Genomic DNA, 11,133 nt, shown 5'->3' on the forward strand with positions numbered 1-11,133 from the left:
GATTGGGCTTTTTCTTTGGTTTATTGTAAGTTCATAACTCTGAAAAAAATTTAAAACATATTGTCTGTGTCAGATATAAACTAGTTCCAGATGAGGTATTTTGCTTTAGCTCTGTGTCCAAGACAGCAGATTTTAAGTAGCACTTGTAGGTGCCCAGTTCATTGGGTTATCATTACTTTTTTTTTTTTAATTTTTTTTTTTTTTTTTTAAAGAACAGGGTCTCACTATATTGCCCAGGCTCAACCTCCTAGGCTCAAGCTATCCTCCCGCCTCTGCCTCCCTAAGAGCTGGTATTACAGGCATGAGCCACAGTGCCCAGCCAGTTATTATTACTTTTAATGTCTTATTCATCATAGTCTTATGATACTTGGCTCTTAATCAGAAAATACAGGTTTTGTCATACTGCTCTTTACAAAGTTGGATTGCCAGTTTCCTCCAAAAGCATAAAGTTGAAGAAGTATTTTATAGGCCCTTCATCTTTTTTGGAGTCATGAATTTTTTTGAGTGTTTAATAAAAGACTTGACTCCTTCCCTAGGAAAACCCACCTGTGTCTTCGCATGCACTTGGAGGGGACTTCCAGTTGCCACATTACTTGGAGTTCATGGGCTTCATGAGAAAACAAGCTGTTATAGTCCAGAGAGTTTTCACACCTTAACTTCTAGCATAACAACTTATTTTCCTAAAGAGTCTTTGTTTGGAATGGCCCAAGGATCCTTGTGACATTAGTGTCTAACCACCACCTCTACCTTCTCATCCCGTCTCACACACTATTAGGAAGTCACTGACTGAAACCCATCATCTAATTTTACGGGACGGGTAGATGGCCTCCCATTTGGAAAGTGTCTTTACATGAAATTCCCACAACTTATTAAAAAGACAGAGCCAGCACCAAAACCCAAATCTCCACTCAAATTGAGTGGATCTTTATGTATGTGTGTGAGGTGAATTTATTAATTCAAGAGCCATTATAGTATTATGGTTAAGAATGTAGACTATTAGGCCATACTGCCTGGATTTGAATCTCAGATCTGCTACTTGGTAGTTTTGTAACTTTAGGTAAATTATGCAACCTTAGTTTCCTCATTTATTAAATGGGCATAGTGCCAATTTCTTTGGTACAGCAAGGTAATATTTAGGATACAGGCATAATGCTAATCTTCCAGGCTTATTTCAAGTCTTAAAGTGTTCATTCATGTAAAGCACTTAAATAGTGCCTGGCTGCAGAGTCAGTGCTCAGTAAGCTTGTTAAACCAAATCCTCAAGAGGGAAGAAAACACAAAAACTAATTGTTACAACTTTGCACAAGGTCAACATCTTAGTTGAGATAACCATGAGGAAATTTCAGCTAATCTTTTGAACAAGCAAACTCCTGAAAACTGGACTAAAGGCAAAGAGGATATTTGACCTTTCCTTCAGAAAATGGTGTTAGGTGTTTTCCTGAGCAACCTCGCTGAAAACATTCAAGCTGTGACCATCTGATAGTGCTGCTTTTTGGAGACGCTGTTTTCTCCTTTAGAACTAGCCTCTTGATTGGCATTTTATAAAGATTTAACAATCCTAACTGACAAATTCCCTGCCCTCAGCAACGGAGGTGTCTCTCCCTCCCTTCCTGTTGAAACCATAGAAATTCGAGTCTCATTCTTCAGACTCTAAACTTTCTCTATGATTTTACCAAAGGTAAGTATAATTTCTTTTTTTTCCCACCAAAGGTAGGATGTGCATCTCGTCTGCTTCATCATGGAACACACGTTAAAATATGATGTTTTTAGTGTGCCACTGATACCTACTATGCCAGTCTGAGAGAGAAAAAGGATATTTCTTACCCTATTTTAAAGTGTGTTCATCACTTTATAGACTGTCTTTTACGTGGCAAGTGTTTTGCTGGGTGTTCATGTATGAGAAAATTAGCTGGGCGTGGCACATGCCCACAGTCCCAGCTGCTCAGGAGGCTAAGGTGGGAGGATTGCTTGAGCCTAGGAGTTCAAGACTGCAGTGAGCTATGACTTGTGTGACTGCACTCCAGCCAGCATGACAGAACAAGACTGTCTCAAAAAAAAAAAAGCAAAATGAAGAATTTCCGGTGGCTCACACCTGTAATCCCAGCATTTTGGGAGGCTGAGGCAGGCGGATCACCTGAGGTCAGAAGTTCAAGACCAGCCTGACCAATATGGTGAAACCCCGTCTTAAAAAATGAAGAATTTCTGCCCTCTCAGAACCTCAGAACTTGCTATCTGGTGGAGAGTACAGACCAGTGGTCAAGTGGTCAAGCAGTTATCATGTGGTTTAAGTGCTATGAAAAGTGTAAAAGTGTAGGATGCTACAGGAGTCCATGGGAAGAGGACTCAGCCAGACCAGCCTTTCCAAAGTAGGTGATTAGCAAACATCTGGTGTGTGTTGCCAGTAGGGGGAGAAGTTTTGGGGGGGGGACTGTGGCAAGAGAGAAAACAGGAAGGAAGTAGGAACCAGAACATGGCATTTCACGAGTGCAATGGGAGGCCATCAAAATGTTTTCAGTTAAGGAAGTGACAACTGGATTTGCATTTGTGATGACTGAGGGGCAGGACCTGGGAGGCTAGTTGGGAGCAGCTGCTATAGCCCAGGTGAGATATGTGGGTCCCAAAACTAGAGTTCAGGGAGTGGAATCAGAGAAATACAACTTTTTTTTCTTTTTTTGGAGATGGAGTCTCACTCTGTTGCCCAGGCTGGAGTGCAGTGGCGCGATCTTGGCTCATGGCAACCTCCGCCTCCCAGGTTCAAGCAATTCGCCTGCCTCAGCCTCCCAAGTAGCTGGTGGGACTATAGGGACATGCCATCATGCCTGGCTAATTTTTTTGTGTTTTAGTAGAGACAGAGTTTCTTTTTTTTATTATTAATATTATTTTTTATTTTATTTATTTATTTATTTATTTTTGAAATGGCCTCTAGAAGAAACCAAAAGAGGAATCCAGCTGTTCCCTAGTAGGTGATTCAGGTGCCTTTTATGTTATGAGAGACAGGGTTTCACCGTGTTGCCCAGGCTGGTCTCGAACCCCTGAGCTCAGGCAATCCGCCCACTTCGGCCTCCCAAAGTGTTATGATTACAGGTGTGAGCCACCGCGCCTGGCTTTTATTTTTTTTTTTTAATCTGTGCCTGTGCTTACCCATAAACCTCTTAGAGGAGAAATGATAGGTCAGCCTTGGCAAGTGGGGAATTTTTTTAATATTAAAAAATATATTTTTTTACAGCTTTTCAGAAACAAAAAAATATATATATATATATATATATATTAATGTCAAATGAATGGGACTTTGTAGAGGACAGGAGAAAAAGCAATTGAGCATAAAGCCTACCACCAGCACCCCTTTTTCCATTGTATTTAGCCTGTTACAGAAATAAAAGTTCCATGATCACCAGTATTTGGGAACTATCACATCTTCCTCTTTGAGATTACTCATGCTCTAAATCATATTAAAAGCTCCATATTGGCTGGGCACAGTGGCTCTTGCCTGTAGTCCCAGCTGCTTGGGAAGCCGGGATAGGCCGATCCCTTGAGCTCCGGAGGCCGGGGTTGCAGTGAGCTATGATTGCGCCACTGCATTACAGCCTGGACGACCCTGTCATTCATGAATGAATGAATGAATGAATGAATGCCCAGAGTGGCCCTGCAGTAGAGAAACCTGTTAAACTGCCTGCTTTTCTGTTATTTCAGTAAACATTTGTTCACATTCTTTGGGGGACGGAGGGTGTTTGTGGGAGTTTCTGTCTGTCCAGTTCCTCTTTTTTAATTGGAGAAGAGGCATGCAAACATATTGAACATCCCACAGAGAGAATCACAGATTGGTAGCCCTGCCCACCTCCCTCTGAGCACCTGTGCTAAGTTTGAGGCATGCTGGCTATGTCAGTCCATCCTGTCTCAGGACCACCCAGAAAACTTTGGGCTCCTCTGCATTTGGGACCCAGGTATGTAGGGAGGTGGTAAAGCTGTGTTTCCGTGGCAGGGCACTCAGTGGCGCTCAGGAGTGGTGGCATTAGTTTCTTCATCCAACCAGTTCTGTAAGATGGGCTTGGGCATTTTTTTCTTCTGGTACGTTAGCCTTGAACCAGTCTCTCTAGACCTCTCCAAAATCCTGAAGTCCCCAATATCCTTTAAATAATTGGTTTTCGGTTTAATCAAAGTCAGCTTCTCTTGCTTGCCTGATTGCTAGCATAATACACAGCAATTGTGTTCTAGGAGGACACGGTGGAGAGTTGATCTTAACAGATGAGGGTGCTTCCAATCAAGCCTCATGCTATCTGGCAGGTGAGAGCGCTCAGGGCCACAAGCAGTGAAAGGGCTCAGGCTTGGCAGATCAAAGTGAATTACAGTCCCACTTCCTCCATTAGCCACTGGGGCAAGTGACTTATTCTCTCTGAACCTTAATTGCATTTAGGCCTGTTAGATAGCTATCTTGCAGAATAGCCAGAAGGATGAAATGAAATAATGTATGTAAAAGATAACTTTCCAGCTTCTTTGTTAAATCACAAACTAACTTTTGAGTCGCTATTCTGAATCCTTGGTATATGTGTATCTGGAGTACCCAAGAATGCCTGGCATCTATGGAAGATGCTGAATTGCTGTTGGTTGAACAAATGGATGAACCTTGACTTTGGTATTGAAATTGAGTTTGTACATAAATACATAAATACACTAAAACATAAATTTTCTTTTTTTTTTTAAGTTGGAGTCTCGCTCTGTCACCCAGGCTGGTGTGCAGTGGCACAATCATGGCTCACTGCAGCCTCCAACTCCTGGGCTCAAGCAATCCTCCCACCTCAGCCTCCCAAAGTGCTGGAATTACAGGCTCTCACCATTCCTGGCTAACTTTAAAATTTTTTGTAGAGACAGAGTCTCGCTATGTTGCCCAGGCTGGTCTCAAACTCCTGAGCTCAAGCGATCATCCCACTTCGGCCTCAGATTTGTAATTTAAATAACAGTAGAGAAACTAAAATAACTAAGTCTATTGTAAGTTCATTACGTAAATTAAAAGAGAAATATCCTTGCTAGAAGTTGACTTTTAAATTCTGCTTTCTACAATTATCATCTCTCTTTCTTTCTCTCTCTCTGTCTCTCTCTCTCTTTCCCTTTCTCCCTTTCTCCCTTTCTCTCTTCCTTTCTTTCTTTCCCAAGTCTGGCTGTATTGCCCAGGCTGGTCTTAAACTCCTGGACTGAAACAATCCTCCCACCTCTACCCGCCACATCCTGGGATTAGAGGCATGAGACAACACACCTGGCCCTTAACTTCTTAAGTTGCGTATGCACATGAAATACTTTTTTTTTCAGTGAGGTGGCTAAGTATGAGTTTGCTAGATGGAGTAGGTTATTTTACACATGGGGAAACAGGTACAGAAAGCATATTGCCCAATTTGGGAACCCTTCACCTGCGTCATTTTTAGTCATTTACTGTGTTCCTCCTTCTACCTGGTGTTATCTATTAATTAAAACTTTGATTTCCTCAATTTACTAGCTCTTAGGTATCTATCAGCAAATGCAGTAGGAGACAGTGTATTGCAGTTATTACAAACCAAACTCTGGCGCCTGACCGTGTAGGTTAAATTCTGTTTGTCACTTAAAAATCATGTGCTGTGCTCTTAGGCAAGGAGCTTGCCCTTCCTTTGCCTCTCCCATCTCTAACATGGGGCTATTGACATTGCGTGGGATTGTTGGTAGATTTAGTAGCTTAATATATGCAAAGCTCTTAGAGCAACATTTGACACATATTGAGGGATCAATAAATAGCGACTGGCCAGGCACAGTGGCTCACACCTGTTATCCCAGCATTTTGGGAGGCTAAGGCGGGAGAATTGCTTGAGCCCAGGAGTTCCAGACCAGCCTGGGCAACATGGTGAGACCCCATCTCTATAAAAAATACAAAAAAATTAGCCAAGTGTAGTGGTGCATGTCTATAGTCCCAGCTACTGAGGAGGCTAAGGTGGGAGGATTGCTTGACTCCAGGAAGGTGCAGTGAGCTGTGAACAACAGAGTGAAACCTGCTCTCAGAAAATAAAAATAAATAAATAGTGATAGCAGGAAGCTCACTCTCCAAATAGGGAGTGCAACCCATTAAAATTAACAATGAATCTGGGGGCCAGGGACAGTGGCTCACGCCTATAATCCCAGCACTTTGGAAGGGTAAGGTGGGCAGATCACCTGAGGTCAGGAGTTCAAGACCAGCCTGGCCAACATGGTAAAACCCTGTCTCTGCTAAAAATACAAAAATTAGCAGGGCGCGGTGGCAGGTACCTGCAATCTCAGCTACTTGAAGTCTGAGGCAAGAGAATTGCTTGAACCTGGGAGGCAGAGGTTACAGTGAGCTGTGATCATGCCTTTGCACTCCAGCCTGGGTAATGAGAGTGAAACTCAAAAAAAGAAAAAAAACAAAAAATAAAAAACAAAAAAAAATGAATCTGGGGAACTCATCAAAACAGAGACAGGTTCTGTGGGCTTTAAAAAATCAACTTTATTGCTTATAGCCATTACTGGACATAGTGAAAAAAAAAGAAAAGAAAAAAATCAACTTTATTGAGTTTAATTTACATATAATAAAATACATCCATTTGAGCTGTACAGTGTGAATTTTAGTAAATGTGGCACCTGTGTAACCAAGACCAAGAAGCAGAATATTGTTATCCTCTCAAAAGTTTCCTTTGCCAGGTCCCATCCCCAGTTCCTGGCTCCAGGAAACTACTGTCCTGCTTCTATCACTGTAGATTTGTCTTTTCAAGAGTTTCACGCAAATGACACTGTAGTGTAATCATGCAGTGCAATAATCCTATCTCTGGCTTCTTTTGTTCAACATGCTTTTGATTTTTTTTTTTTTTTTTGTCAACATGCTTTTGAGATTTTGTCTATGTTAACACACATGTTGGCAATTTGTTCCTTTCTTTGTTTATCCATTTACAAGTTGATGGGCATTTGGGTTGTTTTCAGTTTGGGACTATGAGTCATAAAGGTTCTATGAATAATCATGTACAAGTCTGCATAGATTCATTCACTTTCCTTGGGAATACCTTGGAGTGGAATTGCTGGATCATGAGCTGCCTATGTATGCAGCTTTATTAAAAATAGCCAAACTGGCTGGGTGCAGTGGCTCCTGCCTGTAATCTCAGCACTTTAGGATCCCAAGGCAGGAGCTCACCTGAAGTAAGGAGTTCCAGACAAGCCTGGCCAACATGGTGAAACCCCATCTCTACTAAAAATACAAAAATTAGCCGGGCATGGTGACGGGCGCCTCTAATCCCAGCTACTCTGGAGGCTGAGGCAAGAGAATCACTTGAGCCCGGGAGCCAGAGGTTGCAGTGAGCCAAGATCACGCTGCTACACTTCAGGTTGGGCTACAGAGTGAGGTTCAGTCTCAGAAAAAAAGAAAATTTACTTAAAAAAAATCGCCAAACTATTTTGTCAAGCGACTGCAGCATATCATGTTCCTACCATCAGTGTTTAAGGCTCTGGTAGCCGTAAACCCACTAAAATGGCTCAGACGAGAAAGACTGACAATTCTGCATTGACAAAGATATTAAACAACTGGTTTTGTTAACCTCTTTCATATTTAAGTTTTTTTCAATTTTGTTTCAATAGAGACAGGGTCTCACTATGTTGCTCAGGCTGGTCTTGAACTCCTTAAACAATCTATCTACCTCAGTCTCCTAAAGTGCTAGAATTGCACGTGCAAGCCACCACGCCCAGCCGTTTTGTTGACTTCTTTTAGGTAAACGGAATGTCCTTGGCCAGTTGCAGTGGCTCATGCTTGTAATCCTAGCCCTTTGGGAAGCTGAAGCGGGAGGATCAGTTGAGGCCAGGAGTTCGAGACCACCCTGGGCAACACAGAGAGACCTCATCTCTACAAAAGAATTTTAAAAACATTAGCTAGGCATGGTGGTGTGCACCTGTAGTCCCAGCTACTCAAGAGGCTGAGATGGGAGGATCGCTTGGGCGCAGGAGTTTGAGGCTGCCATGAGTATCAGGGTGCCACTGCTCTCCAGCCTGGGCGGCAGTGAGACCTTGTCTCAGAAACAAAACAAACAGAAAAAGGATATCCTTCAAATGTTTCTTAGCACACTGGAGCAAAAGAAGTTAATGGCCTGTTGTGATCACAACCATTTAAGGTATGTCACTTTCCAAAGTTTGAATGAGTTAGATGAGATTTAGGGTAATGCGTATTAAGATTAAATCCTACCAAGCAGAGTGGTGGTAGGGCATAGGAGGGTGGGGCAAGGGGGCGAGGCTTCAGAGAGCAACGAAACTCCTCCGGTAGGGTAAGGCCAGGCACGGTGGCTCACACCAGTAACCCTAGCACTTTGGGAGGCCAAGGTGGGTGGATCGCCTGAGGTCAAAAGTTGGAGACAAGCCTGGCCAATATGGTGAAACCGTGTCTCTACTAAAAATACAAAAATTAGCCGGGCGTAGTGGCGCATGCCTGTTGTCCCAGCTACTTGAGAGGCTGAGGCAAGAGAATCGTTCGAATGTGGGAGGCGGAGGTTGCAGTGAGCCAAGATTGCCACTGCACTCCAGCCTGGGTGACAAGAGTGAAACTCCGAGAAGGAAGGGAAGAAGGGAAGAAGGGAACGGAGGAAGAGAGGAAGAGAAGAAGGGAGGAAGGGAGAAAGGGGGGAGGGGGGAGGGAGGGAAACTTTCCTCCAGTCACCCTAGTGGGACAGCGTGAGTGTGAGGTGGGAGGGATGTCCCTTCTCTGAGGCAGCACTGGAGAAGGAGCTGTAGGTGTTGAGCAACTCACAGCAGAGCATGCAGACCTGGCCCCTGTGGCTCTATTTCACTACAGCAAGCACCCAGGGCCTGTAGTCACTGCGTGGTAGCTGGAGCTGCAGAGAGCAAAGCCAAACAGGAGGCTTACTTTTCTCACCTTGCCAGTGAGACCACGCTGGGCAATATGGTGAAAGCTTGTCTCTACTAAATACAAAGCAAGAGGAGGGGGCTGGAGCTTACAAAAGATTTTCACCGGTTATAGCGGAAGCTTTTAAGCATGTTTCAAGTGAAACTGATGAGAGTTGTAAGAAGCACTTTGGAAGAGCCTTGTCTATTTGGAAAGAAAGGTCTGCTTATGCAAATGATGTATGTAGAGGCCAGGTTCATGCCTGTAATCTCAGCACTTTGGGAGGCTAAAGCGGGAGGATCATCACTTGAGCTCAGAAGTTTGAGACCAGCCTAGGCAACATAGCTAGACTGTCTCAAAAAAAAAATCAGCTGGGCATGGTGGTATGCTCCTGTGGTCCCAGCTACTTGGGAGGCTGAGGTAGGAGATCCCTTGGCCCCAGAAGGTTGAGGCTTCATTGAGCCAGGATCATGCCACGGCACTCCAGCCTGGGCAACAGAGCAGGACCCTGTCTCAAAAAGACCACAAACAAGCAAACAAACAAGAAACAATGAAATAATGTATTAGAACAACTTAAACAAGCTCTGTGTGGTGATTAGAAGCCTAGGAAGTAAATTTATAAACAGATAAAGATGAATGAAAATAAAAACTGTACCTTTCTGACATCTGCAAGTGGCAGTGAGCCACCACCACAGACTCTAAATCTTGTTAGAACATTGCAAAATCTAGAAAATGCAGCCTTGAGTGATGCAGCAGTTCACTAGAGGATCACTTTTTTGCCTGCTGTAGTCCAAGAAGTATCCCTACCAGATAAACAAGCAGATAAAGAACCCGGAGAAAGGCTTTCTAAAATGATGGATACGTGAATGTTGCCAGCAGATTACAGCGGCAGAATGGCAGCAGAAATATAGATGAGAGAAAGCAACTCACTCGAATGTTAGCAGATTTTCTTCACTGTCCAATGGAAGCCCTCACAGAGAAAGCATAAACTGGAAGAATACAAGTGCAAGTGAGCCAGAGCTTCCCTGGTGTGCAAAGAATTCAGGTCCCAGATCCAGAACCTGCCAGACTAATCTCGATTACCCAATGTCACTGGCAGCCACACGCACTTGCTGTTTGCAGAAACATCTGCAGTGAAGATTAATGGACCAGCCTTTTTCCGATCCCAAGACTCCAAGAGACGGAGACAGGTGGATAGTCCTGTAGTGGCATTTTTGCATATTGTTGAGAGAGAAACACTAGCAAAAGAAATGACAATTAGTGATAATTGTTTAAAATGTTGGTTTGTTTATTATTTTCTTGGTAAGTTAGTATGAATTAGTTTTTTGAGAGGCGGGGTTTTGAGACAGTTTCTTGTTCTGTCATCCAGGCTGGAGTGCAGTGGAGTGCACCTGACCTATGACTTAAACAAAGTAATGGGCTGGGCCTGTAATCCCAGCACTTTGAGAGGCCGAAATGGGCGGATCACTTGAGGTCAGGAGTTCAAGGTCAGCCTGGGCAACATGGTGAAACCCCATCTCTACTGAAAATTTCATGTTTCTATTTCTTCATGTATTTTCAATTGTTTTTCTTTATTTTCTTCAGTGTCTAATCACTGTATACTAGGTAATGCTTAAAGGGGAAGAACCACTCAGGAGTTGGTTGACACTTTATTTTGGTATAGTTAGTACTAGCTTGTAGATGAAACTAAATGTTCCAACATTATCTTATGTTGGAACAAAGATTATCGCTTTTATCTTCAATCCAGTTAGGACTGGATTGTAGATGAAACAAAGATTATCCCCTTTATCCCCAAACAAAATATGGATTCTGTGCCTTTTCATGCCTTTGATTCCATATTCCCTAGAGATTGGTCAGGTAACGTTAAACATGGATGTCATTAGCCATGCATGGCGGCATGCACCTGTAGTTCCAGCTACTGGAGAGTTTGAGGCTGGAGAATCGCTTGAGCCCAGGAGACAAGGTTGCAGTGAGCTAAGATCGTACCACTGCACCCCCAGCCTGGGCAACAGAGCGAGACTCTGCCTCAAAAAAAAAAAAAAATTCTACCAAGTATACGTGGCTTGTTGTTGTTGCAACCTAGGTGTTTTTGTTGTTGTTGTTTGTTTTGCTTTTTTTACAGTGTTCTTCTTGGCTAAACAGCCAACAAAGCAGGCAATAGATTTCAAGGGTAAAGATGTAAATATTCTACAACACGAAATTGATCTGGCTCGAGCAATGCTCACTCACTATTGGCTTTCTCCAAAAAAAAAAAAAAAAAAAAAAAAAGACCTTTTACTTTTGTA

At 43.1% G+C, this 11,133-nt stretch overlaps 1 pseudogene; it reads left to right on the forward strand.

Annotated features, from left to right (window-relative positions):
* The first annotated feature begins 7,439 nt into the window (after nucleotides 1-7,439).
* On the forward strand, nucleotides 7,440-10,709 carry LOC105730795 (regulation of nuclear pre-mRNA domain-containing protein 1A-like; annotated as a pseudogene).
* Nucleotides 10,710-11,133: the final 424 nt, after the last annotated feature.

This window comes from Aotus nancymaae, unplaced genomic scaffold, assembly GCF_030222135.1.
Source record: "Aotus nancymaae isolate 86718 unplaced genomic scaffold, 86718_ANA_hifiasm-v0.15.2.pri h1tg000030l, whole genome shotgun sequence".
In the NCBI taxonomy this organism is placed as follows: Eukaryota; Metazoa; Chordata; class Mammalia; order Primates; family Aotidae; genus Aotus; species Aotus nancymaae.